Source organism: Pelecanus crispus, chromosome 11 (genome assembly GCF_030463565.1).
Source record: "Pelecanus crispus isolate bPelCri1 chromosome 11, bPelCri1.pri, whole genome shotgun sequence".
In the NCBI taxonomy this organism is placed as follows: Eukaryota; Metazoa; Chordata; class Aves; order Pelecaniformes; family Pelecanidae; genus Pelecanus; species Pelecanus crispus.
The window spans coordinates 25,685,306-25,707,458 of NC_134653.1; the positions used below are offsets into that span (position 1 = coordinate 25,685,306).

At 41.5% G+C, this 22,153-nt stretch overlaps 1 protein-coding gene across 2 annotated transcripts in view; it reads right to left on the reverse strand.

Moving 5' to 3' along the window:
- The window catches only part of TAOK3 (TAO kinase 3), a 101,915-nt gene that overhangs the window by 79,396 nt on the left and 366 nt on the right, over nt 1-22,153 (reverse strand). The gene's annotated exons all lie outside the window — the stretch shown is intronic.

The window sequence follows — 22,153 nt, forward strand, 5'->3', positions numbered from 1 at the left end:
TTTCTAACATAGCCAAATTCCAGTACCCTGTGACTTGGGGGGGGGGGGGGGGGGGGGGAAATCCCACTGAAATAACCACAGAAGTTATCTTGCAAATAACATAACACAGAAGCTTCAAACCATTTGAAATTATGCTGCATGCAGGCACTGTTGAAAAAACACAACTACATCTTTCCTTGGTCAGAAACAAACTTTCGCAGAGAATACGACAGAGTACAAAGCACGCACAGAGCAAACCTATACTGTGTTCAAACTCTCTATTAAACATACATGAAGCCGAACAGAAGAACTGCCTTCTCCTCATCTTGCTCTGCTAAGGAAGTGCAATGTAGCAGCGAGGTTCAGCTCCAGGCTTCCCCTTTTCCACGGCACAGCAGGGACGAAGCACCCCTCCCTGCTCCACTTACGACAGCAACAATGGGCCAGGAACCACCAATTGTGTCTAGCTTTGCAAAATTGGTTTCTCGTTACAAATGCAACATTGCAGTTTTCCACTGAGAACTGTTGCTTGCTCACTCTACTGTAACTAAAGGAAAAGCCCATTTCTGCAGCCTAGAGGAGGCACCAGTCAGCATGACTGGTAGTAGGAAAAGCACTTAAAGGACTTGCCCTTTTCCCATGGAAACCTCAAGTAACAACGTAATTCCATCCTTCCTTAGATATTTCACCGCGTGCCCAAGAAGATAAGGTACACACTGCTCATTTAGTGGTTTTAAGCAAAAGAGCTGCCCTCCTAACGTTGCACCTAATATCAATGACTGAGAAAGCCCAGCCAGTATTTTTCTGTTCACTTCTGTATTAGCTACCAAGACAAGGATGGGCAACTTTCCTAACCTGACGAGCCCCACATTTAAATATAATCATAAGACACGGCAGGTGGACAAATACCAGATGTCCTGGACAACCAAGGGACCAATTCAGGGACTATTCCCCAGGCACGAGATGACCACAGCTTCTACTACACAAAGGAGCTGGGTAAGGGCATCACCACAGAGCCCTGTACCCTAACAGCCCAGCTGCCTGCCGTTCAGCTGCTTCCCAAAGCTTTATATTTTACCCTCAGCAAGCCAAACCTCGCTTAACTGCAGAACAGGGCAGGAATTATGGCTCTCTTGGATTTGAAAGTGGGTCTGGACATGACAGCACTCCACTGACGCTCTGGGGCTTCTCTGGAGCACCCTGTGTGCCTCCAGGCAAGACCTCTCCCTGCATGGGAATCCAGACCTCCACACTGGAAGAAGCAGGCACATCAGCTTCTGAAACAGTAGGTTGGATTTATTTGGACAATGCCGGAAGAAGAACTGATTTCTTAGACTCTGCAAACCAGAGCTTTGTATCTTGCACGTTCAGTTTGCAGGAGAGCCACTCCCTTAGATATCCTTTCAAACTGCCTCCATCCTCTCCTCCTCCACCCTCCTCTCTCACTCTGGCTCTTCAGATGGCAGAACGGGGGCAGCTGTGTTCCAGGGCAGGCATCCCCATCATCTCCAGCCCAAGCAGCTCCTTGTCTCTTTGATTCCCAGTTTGCAGAGAAATACCAGTTACAGGTGGACAGCCCAGCTGGGCACAGTTCCATGACTGGACGTCCATGACTGGACGTCATGAACTGGAGCGTCCAGTTCCACCTGGACGCTCACAAGTCTATGGGGCCGGATGGGATCCACCCGAGAGTACTGAGGGAGCTGGCAGAGGAGCTTGCCAAGCCACTTTCCATCATCTATCAACAGTCCTGGTTAACAGGGGAGGTCCCTGATGACTGGAGGCTTGCCAATGTGACGCCCATCTATAAGAAGGGCCGGAAGGAGGACCCGGGGAACTACAGGCCTGTCAGCCTGACCTCGGTGCCAGGGAAGATTATGGAGAGGTTCATCTTGAGCGAACTCCACAGGCAAGTACAGGTCAACCAGGGGATCAGGCCCAGCCAGCATGGGTTCACAAAAGGCAGGTCCTGCTTGACCAACCTGATCTCCTTCTATGACCTGGTGACCCGCCTGGTAGATGATGGAAAGGCTGTGGATGTCATCTACCTCGACTTTAGCAAAGCTTTTGACACCGTCTCGCATAATATCCTCCTCGGGAAGCTGGCAGCTCACGGCTTAGACAGGCATACTCTTCGCTGGGTAAAGAACTGGTTGGGTGGCCGAGCCCAGAGAGTAGTGATAAATGGTGTTAAGTCCAGTTGGCGGCCGGTCACGAGCGGTGTTCCCCAGGGCTCTGTTTTAGGGCCAGTCTTGTTCAATATCTTTATCAATGATCTGGATGAGGGGATCGAGTGCACCCTCAGTAAGTTTGCAGACGACACCAAATTGGGTGGGAGTGTCGATCTGCTCGAGGGTAGGATGGCCCTGCAGAGGGACCTGGACAGACTGGATTGATGGGCCGTGGCCAACTGTATGAGGTTCAACAAGGCCAAGTGCCGGGTCCTGCACTTCGGTCACAACAACCCCATGCAACGCTACAGGCTTGGGGAGGAGTGGCTGGAAAACTGCCTGGCCGAAAAGGACCTGGGGGTGTTAGTAGATAGCCGGCTGAACATGAGCCAGCAGTGTGCCCAGGTGGCCAAGAAGGCCAACAGCATCCTGGCTTGTATCAGGAATGGTGTGGCCAGCAGGAGCAGGGAGGTGATTGTCCCCCTGTACTCGGCGCTGGTGAGGCCGCACCTGGAATACTGTGTCCAGTTTTGGGCCCCTCACTACAAGAAAGACATTGAGGTGCTGGAGCGTGTTCAGAGGCGGGCAACGAAGCTGGTGAAGGGTCTGGAGAACAAGTCTTATGAGGAGCGGCTGAGGGAACTGGGGTTGTTTAGCCTGGAAAAGAGGAGGCTGAGGGGAGACCTTATCGCTCTCTACAACTACCTGAAAGGAGGTTGTAGTGAGGTGGGTGTTGGTCTCTTCTCCCAAGTAGCTAGCGATAGGACAAGAGGAAATGGGCTTAAGCTGCGCCAGGGGAGGTTTAGACTGGAGATTAGGAAGAATTTCTTTACGGAAAGGGTGGTCAGGCATTGGAACAGGCTGCCCAGAGAGGTGGTGGAGTCACCATCCCTGGAGGCGTTTAAAAAACGGGTAGATGTGGCACTTCGGGATATGGTTTAGTCTGGTCTACCCTTGATTAGTCTAGAGTGGGCTTGGTAGTGTAGGTTAATGGTTGGACTGGATGATCTTAAAGGTCTTTTCCAACCTAGATGATTCTATGATTCTATGATTCTATGACATCTTCAACCCCATCCTCCTTGCGCTGCTACCCTAACATGTCCACACTCAAGGTGAAGCTACACCGTAACATGCTCTTCAGCCCTTCAGAGGCACTTAAGTTGTGAGTCTGCTGGCAGTTGCACGGCACTTGCAGACTCACTTCTCCTGTATCTGAGATTCACAGCTACCCAGGAACTCCACAGCAGCACAGACCCATTGCCAGTGTCACAATCTACTTCTGATAAGGAACTTGTGCTTGAATTGCCTGTGAGTGGCATATGGCTCAAGAGTCACTTTAAACCCTGGGGTTAAAGGCAGGGGGAGGGGGCGGGGAAGATGGGGAAGGTCTCTCAGACCTATTAAGTAATAAAACTAGAGGCATTCCCTGGTGACAGCAGGATGAAAATGAAATTTTAAAGTGGAAACACATTTTCACAGTAGTCCTAAGGAACAGAAATGGAAGAAAGCACCCTTTATAAAGATTTCACTTAAGTGCCCTCATTAAAAAGGGAAAAACAGTAGCAGTGTGTAATCATTCAGGTCGTCTAATATATTTTTGAGTCCCCAACACTCAATTATATTTATTGAGACTCCAGAAACTACCATAAACAGTTTGAGAGCATGTAGCATTTGCTACTTCTAAGATGAGTCACGGTAGGAAATTCCCCTGTATTTTCTAGGAACCAATTATGCAGCCAATGATCGAAGCAGTGATCTGACTACGTATGCACCCACTCAAATGAGAAGAAATAACTTCTATCAATAAATGCACATTATTTTTAACATACTGACTGCAGATTTCAAATAAGAGATTACAATCAGAAATAATTACTTTGGGAAAACATTCCCCAGTTTAATTTGAATGCAACATAAATTTTGTCAAGATACATGAAAGGACAGAAGAGACTGGAAGAAAGAAAAACTAGTTTAAAAAAATTGAGTGAATTTGAGGACATTTTGAAGGAGGAAGGTAAATACACAACCAAACTTCAACACCCCATAGCACTTGCCTGCATTTTCAAGTGCTGCATCATTAACTGTATAATCTCTTACCACATCTGTCCCTCCCCAAACTATAAACAATCCCAGCTCCCTGCCCCCAGCTTCTGTCTTATCTAAAACTACAAGGTATCAAACTCCCTCTCACCTTCTCATTTCTCTCCACTCCAAAGTACAACACTAGAAATGCCTCATTTTCAACAGGCATACTCCTTCCCCTGTCCCCAGATGTCCCCTATCACGGAGACACTTTGCATTTACTCTGCTGACAGCTAGATCCTTTATACTGCAGAGCCAGTTCATTCTGTTCCTCCTCTCAGATGCCTGACAGTCCCATGAAAACCTCTCAGAGGATACCTACAGCAGCAGCAGCCTCTAGATTGGCCTCAGGAGTAAACCCCAGTCTGTCGTGAACTTAAAATCATCCTAGTTATGTTCGCCTCTCACTTTCCAAACAGTCTACCACTACCTTCTATAAGAGAGGGAGTGTGATGTGCAAAATCTAAATTTACCCAAGTTCTAGGTTTGAGGTTGGTCAGTTGGAACAATATGGATTTTAAAAGTCGGGTCAAATTACCAGATGACCTTCTAATGAAGGAATGCAACTTCACTGACTACATAGAATTAGTTTTTACTTTAGTGGGTACTGAGACAAATTCAAGATCCAAGCCAAACTTTTATAAAATTATTTGTTGTTTTGACTAATTTCAACATTTTTACTCCATGACCAATACAGCTGCAAGGAAACTGGGAGGATACAGGATTTCTATGAAGATTCATACAGTCTTGGAGCATTGGTTGTGTACTTCAAGCTATGATACATTTTTGGGTTTGACTTCCAATCTGATAACAAGAGCTCAAACATTTGTGTGCAAGTAGCAAACTAATAACACTCCCAGATAAGCCCTCAGGCTCCTAGAATTACTGAACAGTAGTAGTCTCACCTTCAGAAAGTACAGGATGGCCTTCTTGAATTACCAGGACTCTTGATAAAAGTCCAGTAGGACAAGAGCGAAATTCCACCTCACTTTTGAATATCTGAAAGTTACATCCTCAACCTACCAATGGAGTGAACTTAAAAGAAGTCCATCACAAATCAGCAACACCCTATCCCATTAGGTTGAACTACTTGGAAGGACAGTTGCTTACCGAAGACCACTGACACAGAATAAGATTCACTGTTTTTCACCATGAAAGTGACTGCAAAAAGAGTTACAAGCCCCAGTATGTGAATACAAAAAAACCTATTTGCTATCCCAGTAACAGTCTGTAAGAGGGAGTTTGGTCTTACTGAGAATTAATTCCCAGATTCATACAGACTTCCTGTACAACCATGGACCAGTCATTAGCTCTCTTTTAAAACAGGACACTTTCTCTAAAATGGGAACCTCCCCCAACAATTATCTGCATTATTTATACTGAATATGAATTTCTCTAAGCATGAATTTAAAAATGTATTTCTACATAGCTTAGCTAAATGTGGCACTACATTTGAATAGTCTTTAATGCTATTGTAATAAATTAGCAGTAGTATGTCAAAAAGGACAAAGAGATAAGTACTAATACTTAGTACTTGGCTCTTGACAAGTGCTTAATTACCACAGCAGCATTGTGAGAGCAAGTTCAAAGAAGCAACTGGAAACTTTCACTCCATTATAAAAGTTGATTATTCTGAAATCAGTGGTATCAGCAAGTCTGTATCAGTGATAAAGCCGACTATAACACACACAGTTTTCACTAGCACTCACAGAACCCCTTCACCAGCATCAGATGTAGCCCAAGCTGATTTTATTTTTCTCCAGACACTGAATTTTCTTTACAAGATCTCTGATCAGGGGATTTTCAGATATCACCTGATGTAAAGTAGCTGGAATTTTGCAAATATTTACAATAAATTAAGGATTTGTGCCGAAGTACTAGATCAATACAGTTAGTAGCAACAAACTAAGGCATAGACCTGCACTGCAGCAATCTATAGCTGGTTTTAGTTCCAAAGAAGAGTATCAACTGTATGAGCATTTCTCCTCTTTTCACATGTTATGTCGCCTTTATTTGCAAAGCAACATTCACTGAATCCCAAAGTAGAATCAAAAGATGTCAGCACAATCCAGTTCCACCTGGAGAATACCTGCAGGATTCATGCAGTGACCTGGCTGCACCAGTTTAATTTTCAGCTGACTGCTCACAATGCACAGCATCCCTGAGGTGCCCTTACAGGATGCAGAAAGAGCTCAGCATTACACTGTTTTCAATACGGCATTGTACACCCATGAGTCTAGGCTAAATTACATTAACAGGCATCAGGAAACTTATATTGGAGCTCTACAGTCACCTAGTCTGGATGAAGGGAGGACCCAAAGATTTTACCTGTGCTGGTATTGGATCAATAAGTAGATTTAAACTGGCCTTTTCCACAAAGTATGATTGAGCTACCCTACTATACACATGCAGAACATGTACAGCTTCAAAGTGCTTCTTAGAAACCTCCCTGAAGTACATCTGCATAAATTCTTCAATTTAAAGACCACCAACTCTCAGCATAGCGTCATTCATATCTCTGGTCAACAACTGAATATGAGCATTGGCATTTTAAAACAGTATTTTAAAAAAACATTTCATGTACATTATTGCTATATGAGTGTTACTCAGGAAGACAGAACCATTTCCATGGCATGTTAGGAGTAACACAGCAGGCAATCATCCCACAACTTGCCATGTGTACATTTATTAACCAAGCATTGTACTGTAAATATGACCCGTGACATAAATGTCTGCAGAGTGTAAAATAGTTTCCAAACCTGTAACTGACATGTCAGTATCAAGCTTAAAAATTAATACATGAGCTGAGCGAAGGAAGCCCCACCACTACGCAAGAGCAGAACTATTGGAGTATTTTGTCACCAAGGATGGGCCAATACCCTAGGAGCACTAAGGGAAGTACAAGCAGCAAGGCCATTTCACGTCTGAATGATTAAGACGTTTAACCATTTATTTCATTTCTATCATCGTGTTAATTTTACAGCCCTTTCAATCATACATTCAACACAAAGACCAACGGAAAAAAGAATCCACGCATACACCCTGAAGTGCAGCACTCCAACCACAGGCTCCAAGAGCATCCTAATCCTCCCATCCTATCACCCACCACCAGAAGAGACCGGACTTACTGAGAAAGTGAGATAAATTAATAGTCAAAACAAACACAAAATGCCCTGTAAATCTCAAAGGGTAACCCAAGACAAATGCTAAACAAGCCTGGTAGATTTTAAAGGCTACACAGAAACCAAAGCATCCTTCAAAAGGCTGTACTATCTTCTAAAACAGGGACAGACAGAGCACAAGCACTTTAAGGACGAGGAACAAGATGACCAGCACAAAGGGAGAAGTGTATTCAATTCATCAGAAGCACATTTTGGACAGACAACCAAAATATATAATAATTAAAATTAATTACAGGCCAGCAAATGTGCTAATGCTTAGAAGCTATTCAAACATATTCCACAGCAAATTTTTGTTCGTTTTCTGGTATGCATTTGTGTCCTCGGAAGTCTTGGGGGTCTGGGATCTGGGTTTGAGCCAGTCCCAACCCAGACAGCAGAGCTTCTTAACTACCTGCTCTAAGTTACACACTTCAGCAGATAGATTTGGCAGCTTTACCCTTATATGGGTTCAAGATTTCCATTTGAACCACCAGAGGTTTCTTGATTCAATTCAGTAAATGCATCATTTGGCATGTAATTTAGGAGGGAGGATAAAATTTTAAAGCTGCTTCTGAAAACAGTGGAATATGCCCAGATTACTATATAAAGATTCTGGAAAAGCTACAAGGAATTTAGCTACTATTACATATACTTCTGCCTCTGTTGGCCTGGAAATGCTTCTTAGCCCTATACTTCCTTCCAGAGTTGGTTTATGCAACCAGTAATTGAAAGCATTCACCACCAGGGCTTTCTTACTTAGTACCAGACACTGTAGATTTCAATGCAGCTTCTTAAGCAGAAAAAGTGAAAGAGCCACCGCAAACATATTTGCAAAGGTAGACAGAGCCTAACATGAGCTCGGTGAATGAACTGGTCTTTGGGGAAAGAAAAAGACAGCAAGAGCAGCAGACCCTTCAAGATCAACATGAAAAGGGATGCTTTGGTAGTAGAGGAAAAAGTGACATCTCGGACACACCTGTTCTGCTGACAGAGAAAACCTTGCTCTAGATTAGAAGTCTTCAGATGTCCATGGCCAAACTGAGTCAGCATGAGACAGTTTAAAGCAGTATAAAAATAATTTCAAAATACATTGTTTAAGAGCAAATCAGGACAGAAACTATATGCCCTGGTACCTCAATATGGCAGCATGTCACTGTCATGGCAGTGCCACACTGTTTATTAAGGTTACCATGAGCCACATCTACCTCTGCTCTTTCACTCCCAAAATTATAGCAGGGTACCTTCCCCTGCACACAAAAAGTTTTTCATCTGTGATCATTGCTGGTTTTAAGAGCTATTGTGACAGGTCAGCAGATATGGACAGTACTTAAACTCCAAATGCCGTTTACTAGCCTTTCTGAAATGAGCTGATGGTTTCACAGCTATTTCTGACAAAGGGCAGCAACACAATTTGCACAGCTGGCACTCTAACCAAAGACCAGGAGACAACTCCAGACCCCCAGGCTCTCTCTTGTTACCAGAGGTCAAAGGATACTACCTGGTGCAGAAAAAGCATGCATGCACCGCTGCTGCTTGCGTGGTACTTACCGTGACAGGCAGAGAGCTTCCATCTACAAAAGACTTCCTTAATTTTTCCTTAAGAAAGCCTGGAATAAGCACTATTAATGCTGCAGCAAATGCACATGGCTTGGGGATTGCTGCGTTTTGGTAGCCTTTCATGGCATCTAATATGGGGGGGAAGAGGCAGGGAGCCAGGAAAACATTGCTATATGGGTTTAGAAAACTTGTTATTTTTAACAGTGCATTTTAAGACCAGCAACCCTGAAGCAAAATGGTTAGAACATCTTATTCCATTGGTGTTCTGATAGCACACCAAGAGCTTTCAGAGGGTGGATATTTTAGGCCAGTGCAGCAAAATAGACTGATCCCAGGAAGGAAAGCTCACCCACTGTGGCAAAAATCAACATCGGAAGGGTAAGTTTATTCAGCCATTATGCTGAAGAGCTTAAAATGGAAACATTACATATGTTCCTTTTCAGGCCAGGATGAACCACCGAAAAAAAATGAATCACTACTACAGCAAGTGACTGGAAAACACACTGATAGAAACTGATGGTATCTTTTGCCTCTCCCTCTTACCCATGAAAAAGTCCTTATGACCACATTGTTGCATGTTTTTGCAAGGAGGGAGCAAAATCAAATCCTTTATTTTTACTTTTTTCCTTTAATGAAGCTTCTGTGTTTCTCCAGCTACAGAGGCTGTTCTATAAGGTCTCACCTTTCCTTGCAATTCCTACTATGCTTACATTCTTAGCTATGGATGCACAATTGCAGAAATCAACAGCAGATAGAGATACTTGCAAAATGCATCACACCCAGTCCTGCAGCTTTGGAGGTTCAAAAAGACTTAAAAGGTTTAATGAATAAAACTGAGGTGAAGAAGTCATCTATGTTTAGTGCATTTTAGTATGGAAAAAAAAACCGCTTCAAACCAATAACTGACAGCTTCATTTACCAAACATTCTGATAAAAAAAAAAGATTCACATTCACAATGAGATAGTTAGAAGCTAAAAATAACTGACCAGCTGCAATTCCCACCTTATGTGGCTAGGCAGAAGTGCTTCATTCTCCCCCTCCCCAAGCACACACACACTCAACTTCCTTCTTCATTGCAACATCAGAAGCTGAACTTGATGCTAACAAGCCACAAAGTCCTGCCCAGAATTTAAAGTCACGCCCCAGTAATTACATAAAATAAGCTCTCAGTACAACTGGTTTAAAAAAAAAAAAAAAAAAAAAAATCAATTTACTCAACTTCAATTTTGCTTTTAATTCCAAAATATTTTGACTGGTCATAAAATAGAAAAGCAATTTTCATTTCTGAGGTTTGCTCCCTCCATCCAGATGTCTCAGTAAAAAAATTTTTTTTAAATCTCACTGTAGAACATAAGCATGTTCAGTTATCTTGCCGCTATGTCAATACAGGGATCAAACTGTGTATTTGCTCTTCACTTTTTGTACATAAAACATAAGGGAGGATAGCAACAGTGGGTGAGGGAGAAAAACCAAAGGAAACCCAGGATAATGTAAAACTCAGTTGTGCAGATATCCCACTGAAAAGGTGGTCCTAGACATCAGAATAATATACAAAAGCAGCAAAGACACTCCAAAATCTTTGCAAGCATCCAGTAAAAAGGCAACACATTCTTCCCTGACCTGCCCTCTCTAACAAAGAGGCAGCACACACAAATTCAGGAACAGAAAAACCCCTCTACACTGCATACAGTTTTCCTCTGAGAAGACAGAATAAATGACATGACAGTGACTACAAAAAAATTGTGCTCTACTGGTACCCTGACACTAAAAAGACCAGTTAAAAACCCACTTAGGCCAGGAGATGGCTCCAGGTCATACAGCTCATATTAACCCACCTCCAGAGGGAACATTACCTTGTCGGGCACAGCAGCCTGGGCAGGGTGGGCCACACACCCAAGCAGTAACCAAAATCTTCCCTATTGCATGTAAATGCAGCTCCCTGGCCACGAGTTAACCACCAAAGTGCAGAAACCTGGTTTTAAATACCCTGGTTTTTAAAAAACAAAACAAACAACCACCACAACTCCTCCCAGTTGTTTACCCCAACCAGGACAGACCCCTGGTGACAGGAAAGACAGCCATCCATTTCATTCAGCCAGTCTGAGCTTTGCAACAGTTTTCTTAAATCAATCCTCAGCTGGGGGGAGGTAGATTCCACCCTACATCCCCCTTCTACTAATAGTAGTAGCAAACACTTGTGGTTCTGCGACGTTAGCAGTCAGCACTAGGAAGTTCCTTCTGCCAGGCACCCAAGATGAGAGCAGTAACTCTTTGCATACACAATCTTACCATCTCCTACACAGCTTTCGAGCTGCAGGAATACAAAGGCACGGGATACAGAGGGAGTTTCATCCAGATATTCAGCATTCAGCTGAACTTCGCAAGAGTTCTTAATTCATGAACGATGACACAAATTAAGCTGTCCTTTTTGTTTAAGGCAACCGGGAAGACAGAGATCATACATACGAAAGTTCTTTGACTTCCTCTCTACACACCCTTGAGACTCTTACCCACAACTTCACTGACAACAGCTGCAAACGCTCTTTGGATGGGGAGGCCCTGCCACCAGAAGCCAAATGTTCTTTAACAGAGATGTTTTATTCCTTATACATTCACCACAAATTCTCTGGATGGCTTTGGAATCCAGGTGGGCTTAGCAATGCTCAGAAAGATTTCTGTTGTGCTGTACTGCTTACCTAAACTGAAGACCTTCCTAAAGAAAAAAGCAAACAAATAGAAGCCATCTTCACTTGTATTAATGAAACAAACAGTCTATTTGAAGAAAATGAATGTGCATTGGAGCTTCCTTTTCTAATTTTAGGTTCTTGGCTATATACTTCAATTCTCACACTTCAAGAACAAATAGGACTGAATATTAAGAAATAACTTTTCACCTTCACATGATTCCTTCATAAGGTGCCATGACCTGACATTTTTAAAAAGTCATTGTATACCTGAAGTATGAAATAAAACTTTGTGTTTGGCAATACCTGTTTGCTTACGTATCATCATCTTCTAGTCAATATTCTCAGTGCCTACGAGACAAGCATTCTGCCTGGGGTTTTCCCCCACTTCTTAAGGCAGGGATATTTTTCTATGTAGGCTCTAGAACAACTAACGTGGAGTAAAATATGTCAGCCTTTCAAAAAAGCCTTTCCTTGTTTATATTACATACCTGAACACAAAACCATTTTTTAAAAAAAAGCAGATGCAAGTAATATGAAGCACCCAACTTGGGCTTCCTAAAAAGGAAAAAAGCGCTTCAGAAAACAAGATAAAATACAGTGAAAGGAGGGTGTGTTAATTCTAATTTAAGTCTTCCCCTGCAGTTTTTACAGCCCAAGAACGCAAGTGCTGCTAGACCCAGCTAATGCACAAGGAACAGAAAGTGAAAGTCGCTAATTTACTCATTAACTTAAACTCAACAGTGGTATGGGGGTTTTTTTTGTTTGGTGTATTTTTTTTTTTTGGTAAAGAAAGATAACTCACACTATAATTGAGCAGTACTGCCCCTGCTTCCCTAGGGGGAAGTTTCTACCTTCCAGCCCCATCCTCATTCCCCATCTGCACATTCCTACCGCCGGACCACTGCTACACATTGTTATTTTGCAGCTGGATCAGTTTCCTAATCTGTATCACACTCTGGTATCACAAAGGTTTGTGCCAACACAATGCAGTGGGAGAAAGGAGAGGCTAGAGTAAGAGTTGGTTTTAATTCAGCAGTAACATCAGCTTAAAATTCATGTTAATTTAAAGACTCATGATTTAAAAGTCACAATCAATGCCATGCTCCCAAACCCCAGATCCCTACCTCCTCAAGCCCTGTGTTTCGATAGGAATCTGAGTTTGTATTTTTCTTTCAGTCAATACATTTCAAATCTGTCAAGCCACAGAAAACAGCTTACATATATAATCATGAAGAGATTAAACCCCAAAGACAAATAAAAATGTCTGGATTTAGACGTCAGTTGTCAAGGCTGTATCTTGACTTTCAAGTACCTGAGTATGGCACTGCTGAATTTTAAGAAAGTTATTCAAGTTTAATAAGATACCATTGCCAACGCCTGACAGGATTATTTAGTTTTGGAAACAAACCTGATATATAGTCTTTCCTAAAATGTGTTTTCTCCTTTTCTTGCATAGTTGCTTATTATAATGTTGGCCAGAAGGGATAAAATTCTGACAGATATTTTAGAAACATACTATCAAATGAATTTTTAAAAACTACAACATGACCATTCACATGGAAGTTTCACAGGTTGCCAAAAGACAACCTGAGCTTGAAGACCACCAAATCTTAAGAGGTTTTTAATATTTGGTTTACACCTTTCAATATTAAGTGTTAAAATTTCTGTTGCCTAATAATTTTTCCTTTTAATGTTTTGTTCAATTTTCAAAGTGAAAACATGGCAGATTTTTAAAAGTTAGGCAGATAGACAAGAAAAATTCAGCTGAATATACAGTATTTCTTTTGGCAAGAAGGTGCTAAGGGCTCACTAGTGGCAGAGTAAGTAATCATCACGATGTTAAACTGCCAAAATTCACTTAGGCTACAGCATGACCTGCACGCAAAACCAGACGTGAAATAGAAATGAAGCGCTCAAGGCAGACTCGAACATTGATGCATATGCTTTAGTTCTACTTCAGACCACTGCAGCGCTCCAGTATTGCAGCAGTCTGTATAAACCCAGGGTAATTGAAGGTGAAGCCAGGAACAGCTACTATCATAGCTTCAGCCATTAAGACTCCTAAATGAATGGTCTAACAATAACCCAGGCTTAACCAGTTCCCTCATTGCAAGGGCCTTAACCCTAATAAGTCTCTCGAACATTCCCGCAGTGTTTTCCAAAGATCTCACAGCATGAGGCTACTAACTGTGCTCTCATAGCCTTGTGAGGCAGATGTTAGTCAACCTTTTTTTTTTTTTCCCATGTAAATACAGATAAAAAAAACTGAGGCAGAAGGCTAGCAAATGACTTCCCTGTGGATACACAGCTGACTAGTGGCATACAGAATCCAGATCTTCCAGATTCCAGCCCTGTCATCAACCAGAAGGCCATCATTATGAAGAAAGAAATTAGTCTGGTCTTATAAATAGCATTTGAATATAAGCCTTCCGAAAACATTTGCAAGGAGTTGACCTTAAACACCAGCAGAGCTGCACTGATAGCCTGGGGCTCCAGTCACCAGCTTGCATGTCAGTAGACCCGGGTTCTTGTCCCTTTGCCTCTCTGGATGTCTCCAGAGCCTGGATCCAACACAAACTGTGTAACAGATCAGACCACAATCTCATTTGACCACCTCTGGCTGGTTTGGGCTCAGCATATCAAGAAACACTAAGACTGCTCAAAAATATAAACAATGTTATTCTAAAACACTCAGGTGGCCAGGAAGAAGAAAATAAACAACAAGCCTTTAGTCAGCAACTTTCTACTACTTTATTCTAAGGCACTAAACTATCATTGTCACGCTGGCAGAAAGCTCACTATAACATACAGCTGGAAACTTGAAATGTAGAAAAGGTCCCCAACACACCTGAAATTTGGAGCACTTGGTTCAAGTGAATATTCAGTCAGCCTTTAGGATTTGAACTGCTCCTACTGTGTATCACACATTTACTTGCAATTTCTGCAGCTCTCAAATGTGTAAGTTAGATATATTTTGCTTTATGTCATGTTCATATGGTGACATTTCCTGCAGCAAAATACTAAGCCCAAAACTGATTTTGTACCAAAAACCCTCTAATGTCTGCTTCCATAAGAGTATAACTTCATTTGAAATCACGTATTTTCTGGTAAAGCAACCCTAAAATACAAAGTTGAAAATTGCAAAAGCAGAGTTAAAGTAAACAAAGTAAAAATAAGACTTTGTGTAGTAAAAAAGTAATTCCAGTAGTTACTAATTTATTCTGGTTTTAGATACCTGCATCACTACCTCCTGCCCACCTGGGCCATCAAGTGCTGAACACAACCTTTACAACCATAATAGGAGCTCTTCCTCTATGGGAAGAGCTGAAAATGGAAAGCTTGTTATCTTCTGTGGTGATCCTCCACAGAGAGAAGACACCACGCAGAAACGTACAAAAAAAAAAAAAAAAGCAATTTTGAGAAACAACTGCCTGAGTGGAGCAACAAGTTGGAACATTTTTTAGTTCTATTCCTCAGTTTAGGAGCAAAATGTGGTTACAGGCAGGAGGGCCATAAAAACCTCCTATTTTTTGCTGTCTGCTTCCCAAATGAATGTAAGACTCCTGACTATGAAAACATGAGCCTCTAACATTTCAGCTAAAGGCTCATGTCTCTTAATGCAAAAGCAGCAGCAGAGTCAAAATTCACTGCATTCTCCACAGGATGACAAAACTCATTGCATTAGTATGCATTAAAGCACCACCTCACTGTGGCAAAGCAGATGAGACCTGACTCTTAACAGAGACTGTTTCCACCCCAGCTCACATTTAGGTCTCAATTATCTTATCTGCTCTGCCACTCGCATACTTTCCAGATAAGAAATGTTTTTCCCCTCTTTTGAAAGAAGCTTAGAGTTAAAACTGAAACCATAACCAATGTTAACATTAAACATGTTATAAATTAAAATTCATTTGAGGCTAATACTTTTTCTAAAATATTCTACATACAGGTTAAAACTGGGAATTAGAGTTAATTGACATGCTACGTAAGTTTTAGTAACAGTAGTACGTTTTGCAAGTGGAAAGGGAGTATTTCCTTAACTTCAGCTTATTCACATGGTTTAGGTCAACGATCAGTTCATCTGAAGTTGAGAAAATGCTTAAGAGTTGGGAGGGGGGGAAAAGCCTCTTTTCCTTTTCCAATCTATGACTAAGAATGAGGCAAGCAAAGGGAGGATCTAAGATCCTGAAGGCGATGGCAACAAGAGGTCATTAGTTAATTCCCTCAACGATAGATACTACTTCCTTTTATTAAATAACATCAGTTTTTAATGATGTTAAATATTTTTTCTTTTTCTTAAGGATACAGCATACTTAAACTTTACGTGAACCAAAGTAAGCAGAAACGCGCAAGAAACCCTGAACTGAAAGACAGATTGTCATAAACCAAGTAAGATGCAAATAAGACTAATCTGATTTTTATGCAAAAAATTTACAAATCTGAGAGAGCATATGTATTCTTTCTTACAGATATTATGTATCTTTGGCCTAAAAAAAGCAGTACCAAATTTGGCATAAAGTCTGTTTTAACCAGTACTTTAATGCTTACAAATAAATTAGAGTCAAGTTCTTCATTAGAAAAAGAGACAAACAAAACCACCATTCTAAGGTTTAAATGAAAGTTCCTGCTTATTGCTTAAATCTTTTTTAAAAAAGCTTAATCAATGTATGCTTATGACCAACTATTTATTACCTATATTACTACAGCACCTGTGAGCTTCAGTTACGCTGTATTAAGACCTAGAAAGCCACTGCAGAAGTGATGCCTGCTCTGACAAGATTATAATCATCTAAAAGATGAATAGGTAAGAAACACAGGAGAGCACAAGGAAATACATGGCTGGAATTTATGTTCTCTGTAACTGCACTTTAGTACACTTTCCCTGGTGCACTGGAAGGATCAAGGTGTACATTTTCTTCCTCCACCCGCCTCACCAAAAAAACCCTCCAGAAGTCACGTAAAGACAAAAACAACCTGTATCACAGAAGGAAGATGTTTTGGCTAATAAGACTGGAACAAAACTATATATTTACACATTCTTAACACCTCTGCTTCCCATATAAGACATAAAGCATTTCAGTTTTTAAGTTGTCATCCCATAGAGTGAGACTGAACCATAAGAAAATAAATGTCCCCCTGGATGGCTAAAAGGCTAGGTGAACTGTCAAGGCAGAGCCGCTGAGGCAATACATTCAAAGCTGTTTCAGACAGTCTCCAAAAAAAAAAAAACCACCCCAAAAAAACCCCCAAACCCAAACAAACCCCCCCACCCCCCAACAATCCCATCTCCTTTAACGAAGCATCCAGTGAGTTCATATATTCACTCCAGTGCAACAGGCATGTACACAACTTTTGGAAGAATGCTGTTTTCATTTAAAGGAATTCTTCGAAAATTTACCAGTACAACACAGTAGTGCATCCAACACAAACCAGCAGCCAGAACTGTTTACAAAGCTTTCCGCTCAGTGTTACACTAAAAATCCAAACTCTTTTTGCTGTGTCATAAATCAATGCTCTGCGTTTAACAATTTTCAGCGGTACCATATGCTACGTAGTCCCATATGTTCCATTACAAGGAAGAAAAACATCATCTCAACATGAATCATCAGTGACTATGTTCTTGTAAATCTGGCTTAAACCCTCACAACGTTCAAGGGCAACCCTAAATAAATCTGCTCAATTTTATGCCAGATTCTGTGCAACAGAATCGCAGATCACTTATTTAAAATTAAGGAAAAAAAGAGTTTTAATGTAGGAAGTGAGCACACTATTTGCATCTCTCCAGAAGCAGACTCACTATGCACAAATTTTGGCACACAGTCATCAATTCCAATCTAATAAAGACATCCTGTCCATAAAATGATGATAGTATCTGGTAGTCATAACACCTTTCATCCTAAACTGCTTTAATGCATGTGAAAATACATACACTACATACAAGATTCATTCCTCCCAGTGCTGAAAAGCAGTTACTCTGGAACATGGCACCTGCCACATTCTGCATCACAGTCATTCTGGAGAGTAGTTTGTGAGGAAAGTAAAAAAAAAAAAAGCAAAACAAACCCAAAACAAATGCATGTATGCATTTTAGGCTACAGTAAAATTTGGTAGGCAGTGTATAGTTTCCTAGATGGGAGTTTATCCAGGACTTTGGGGTTAACATCTCCACACTTAAAGTGACAATTTCTTAGATTAAGTACAAGCAGCTTTCCCTGTCTTCCCAAAGACAGTACAACCCACAGCATAAAAGCTGCTTGTACCAAAGCAAAGTCATGAAGGCCTGAAAACATGGCACACCAAGGTCACCATTTGCCCTTCTTTTGAGGAATTACTTGGTCTCTCAGGTAACCCAGTATCATAATTAACACAGTGACAGCAGGAGGGGGTGCAAATGGGGGGGGGAATTCACTAGTCCAAAACTTTAGAGGCAACCTCATGAAGATTAGTTCATCTCAATGATCTATGTTCTCTAGCTTTGCCCAATTAACCCCCATGATCCAACCATGCCTAATTATGCTAATATTCAGAAAGACAGACTGAAATTAATATGCCGAACATTCTGTGAGAATGTCCTTATTTGAAAGTCTTTTGTAGCTAAGTAGGAAGGCATGCAACTGCGCGTTCCCACATAACTATTGGTTTCATTAAATTCTAAATAAACCAGAGTCCATTTTGACCTAATATTCAGGGTGGGGGAAAAAAAAAAATAGTAATTACATCAACATCAAGCTATTACCTGTTCAAGGGCATAAGTGCTTACTTCATTAACAACTCGGACAAACTTGTTTTGTAAGCTCCCTATATTAAATTTGAAATTTCCCTGCCCTTACAAATTAAACTAACAATTTCTAACACAAAGGGAAAGTCCAGTAAGACAACACAAACACAAGGATGAGTATATAAACAAGAAAACTTCCAAACTGCTCAAATCAAATGCATTCTTTGCCATCCTCAGTAAGAACAAGCTTACCCAAGCCACTTAGACAACCTAATTTCAACTGCTTTGAATTCACTTAAACAACTTATTTAAAAATAAATAAAATACTAGCAGTACTCAGGTTTCTTCAATCTGAAAGCAAAACCTACTGATTTTTACAAATATACATTTTCATATTTTGAACAGGAAGTAAAAAATAAATACCCATGATATAGTTCAACAGAATAAAGACAACAGGTCACGTTAGAAGCACTGCTCTAATGCTGTGAAGTGCGACTTTATTATAAAGATTGAACAGAAGCTGCCACAGTATCATAACTAACTAGGAGGGCACTTGGATTTCCAACATCCTTCAGTAGCTCAGGAGATAGATGACCACACCCAATTAATTTACTTTAATTTCTATTTCAACTTTCCTCCTCATTCATTAGGAACTGACGTTCACATAGATTACAGTTCATGGTATGTAACATTGATGAAGATTTTAAGTGGTGCACACTATACGATCATGCTTCACGTGCTGTAATACAGCCAGCAGATCAAAATGAAAAGTCAGAACGTGTGCTACCTATGCAAAAACAGGAAGAGAGATTTCCTTCTTTTTACCCAAAATATCTAAGGAACCCTAGATTTATCGTTTCAATACTTTCTAAAATACGTTTCACTCAAACCCACCACAGTGATTTCAGAGAGCAATAACAAGACAGTGTCAGAAAAACTCACTGAGCTACCCTTGAAAGAAATAATGAACAAGCAGGCGCAATGCAATTGCATAATGTTTATTACACAGCACTAAACCAAAGGCAATCAAATCATTTTGGTTTAATCAATGGCTTTCAAATAAGGAAGTAGTTTGAAAATAATAAGCATAAAATAAAACACTCTTTCGGGTTTACTACTTAATTTTTTTTCCCTGTTGTGTAAAAGCACATCTACTAAAAAAGCTGAGCATGTGCTGAAATATAATTTTATAAAAAATCTACTTCTTGAATACTTTGATACCAAAATTGCACTTTTATTCAAACTCAGTTTGCTGTAAATGCTGTGACTGAACCATACAAAGGTTCTGTTAAAACAATCTGAACTTTGTCTTAAAACAAAAGGTCTGTTTCCTAATTAAAAACGTAACTTTAGACACTAAGGCTTTTCTCCTGTAAAATCATAAAATAAATAAAATTGAAAGTATTTCACGAACACCTCTTCCCCTGCCATTTCCCGTAACCTGAACTTTGCAGCATTTCACGAGGCTGCAGAACAACCTGGAACAAAAACCTGTAAACAGAGAAAACAACTAGTCTTGCGTTCCTGGTCCAAACTCACTGACCCCACCCTTTGTAAAAAGCAAACTTCACTGACACTGCTACCCCCCTGCTCCCCGGCCACAGGGCTGTCTGCACAGCCCATGTCAGCTCAGCAAACTCCAGGCTAGCTACATACAAACAGGGTTTTCTCTTACAGGCAAGACAGCTGATTAGTCAGAAGGGACAGAGCCCAGTTCTGTTAGAAGACCACCCCATCCTGCAACACATTATGAAAAATAAATTTAGCAGCAAAAGTCAGTTGATACAAGATCCATATTTAGAGTGCACACAAGTAGAAATATCTTTAAAAGTTCTGACTTGCAAGGATCCTTTTTAACTGATAATTAACGAAGGTAAAGTGAAAGGGAAGTACATACAGAGAATCACTGTAAGTAATACACATCCAGGAGAGTCAGTCTGCAATCTGAAAACCCTCATATTGGCAAGGGAAGATGGAAGCAACTTAGCTCAAGTTTTCCTCAAATCAGCTGCCAGAGGAAGTTATGTGATGAGTTATATGACCAGTTACAGGGTAAATAAGAAATCTTGATTTGACAAAACCTGAAAAAACTATACATTAATGCAGATTTGAACAGTTTGCAGCCTCACTGTGAGTGCATAGGAGAATTAAGCTGTCAGATATCTGTATGAATTTCAATGTTAAAAGAGAGTTTGTGAACAGCTATTTACACTTAAAACACTCCCTATATTGTTACATTACTCCTTGAGAACTCAGAATTAGCTAGTTACCAGAAGTAATAAAGACATAAACAGAGAGGAACAAGCACGGTGTATTGTTTCTCTCCGCAAACAATCCATTATCAATGTAGAAATACCACCACATGCACTCTAATAAATCTAGTACAAGATACATTAAACTAATGACCACTAGCAAAATAAACTACATCACTCTAAGCGTTGTAGCATTCTAAACATTTGTTGAAAATATGTAAGCAGACCTTGGAGAACTGAATGGAGCCCACTTATCCTCAATGCAAACACGAGCATCATAAACTGTGGTCAACAGTGTCATACCCCTCCTGAGCTCTTACCCAGTTAACTTGTAATCATGTTGTGTACTGCGGAACAGCTTCCGCAGGAGAGGGGAGGAGCATCCCCCATTGATCCATAACCCTGAAATGCTTTCATCCTCTTATTTAGATCGCTATCCCATAAGGTGGGCAGTGTGATTTGAAATCCTCTTGGACAGAAAGTGGAACCTGAGCACAGCTCTCCCACAGCCTGGGTAAGTCCTCCTGCTAGGAGGCTTCTGCACAGCCAGGAGGCCATACCAGCACCACCTGTTTTGCTGTTTTTAAACAAACATGGCAGCTGCCACTAGACTGTGTGCTGAGACCGAGTACTCCACACACCTACAAGACTGGTGTTCAACTGCTGGAGCGCAACCCTGAGGTGAACACCCTGGTTGTGGACAGCAAATCCGGCACGGATATGAGCTGCTCAATTCTGCCCAGGCTGAGTAAATGGCCACAGAAAACCTGGATGCTACCAGGGCTACTCAGTGGCTATTAATTTTAGAAGTATCATAGTTATAGGACTAGGGAATTAATTCCACTTACATTCTGCGGGGGTGGGGTTGGGGGGGGAAGATGTGAGGGCGTATATAAATATAAAAAACAAAATTCTAAGGGCTTAGTACTTGCCTAGTGTCCTCCTCCTTTCTCCTTACCACGCAAATATGAGTACTGCTAGATGACATTCAGCACCTACAGCAAATCATTTCTTGATGTCATTAAAAGGACAGATATATCTGCCAAGACCAGACCTACGTAATCACTTCCAACTCAGTTTAAAGAAAGCTGACAGTAACCAAACTCCCCTTTTCACTTGAATTTCACTAGGCCAGTGCTAATGCCGTTCAAATTACTTGCTCACAAACAGATCCGAAGGGTAATCTGAACGGACAAACGCCGTTTATCCGAGCTCTGACGGTGTCCCTAGCTTGCAGGTGAAGGAAACGCAGCCGCTTTCCCTGCTCTCTTCACGTCCACGCTCCCACCGAGGCATTGCCCCCTCCGCACGGGTTACTGGAATGCGCCGTAGCTGCCGTCCCGTAGCTCTTGACTTCCCACAGAGCCCCTCGACCCCGGCAAGCGAACTCGGGGCAGCTCACCACACCAGGGAGCCGCACCTCCCGAGTCCTACCCAAACCAGCGCGAGCTGCTGGGACGCTGCCCCCCGCCCGCGCCCCCCCAGCGGGGCACTCCCAGCGCCGCAGCCGGCCGGGGGGCTCCCACACCCCCCCAGCACCCCCTCACT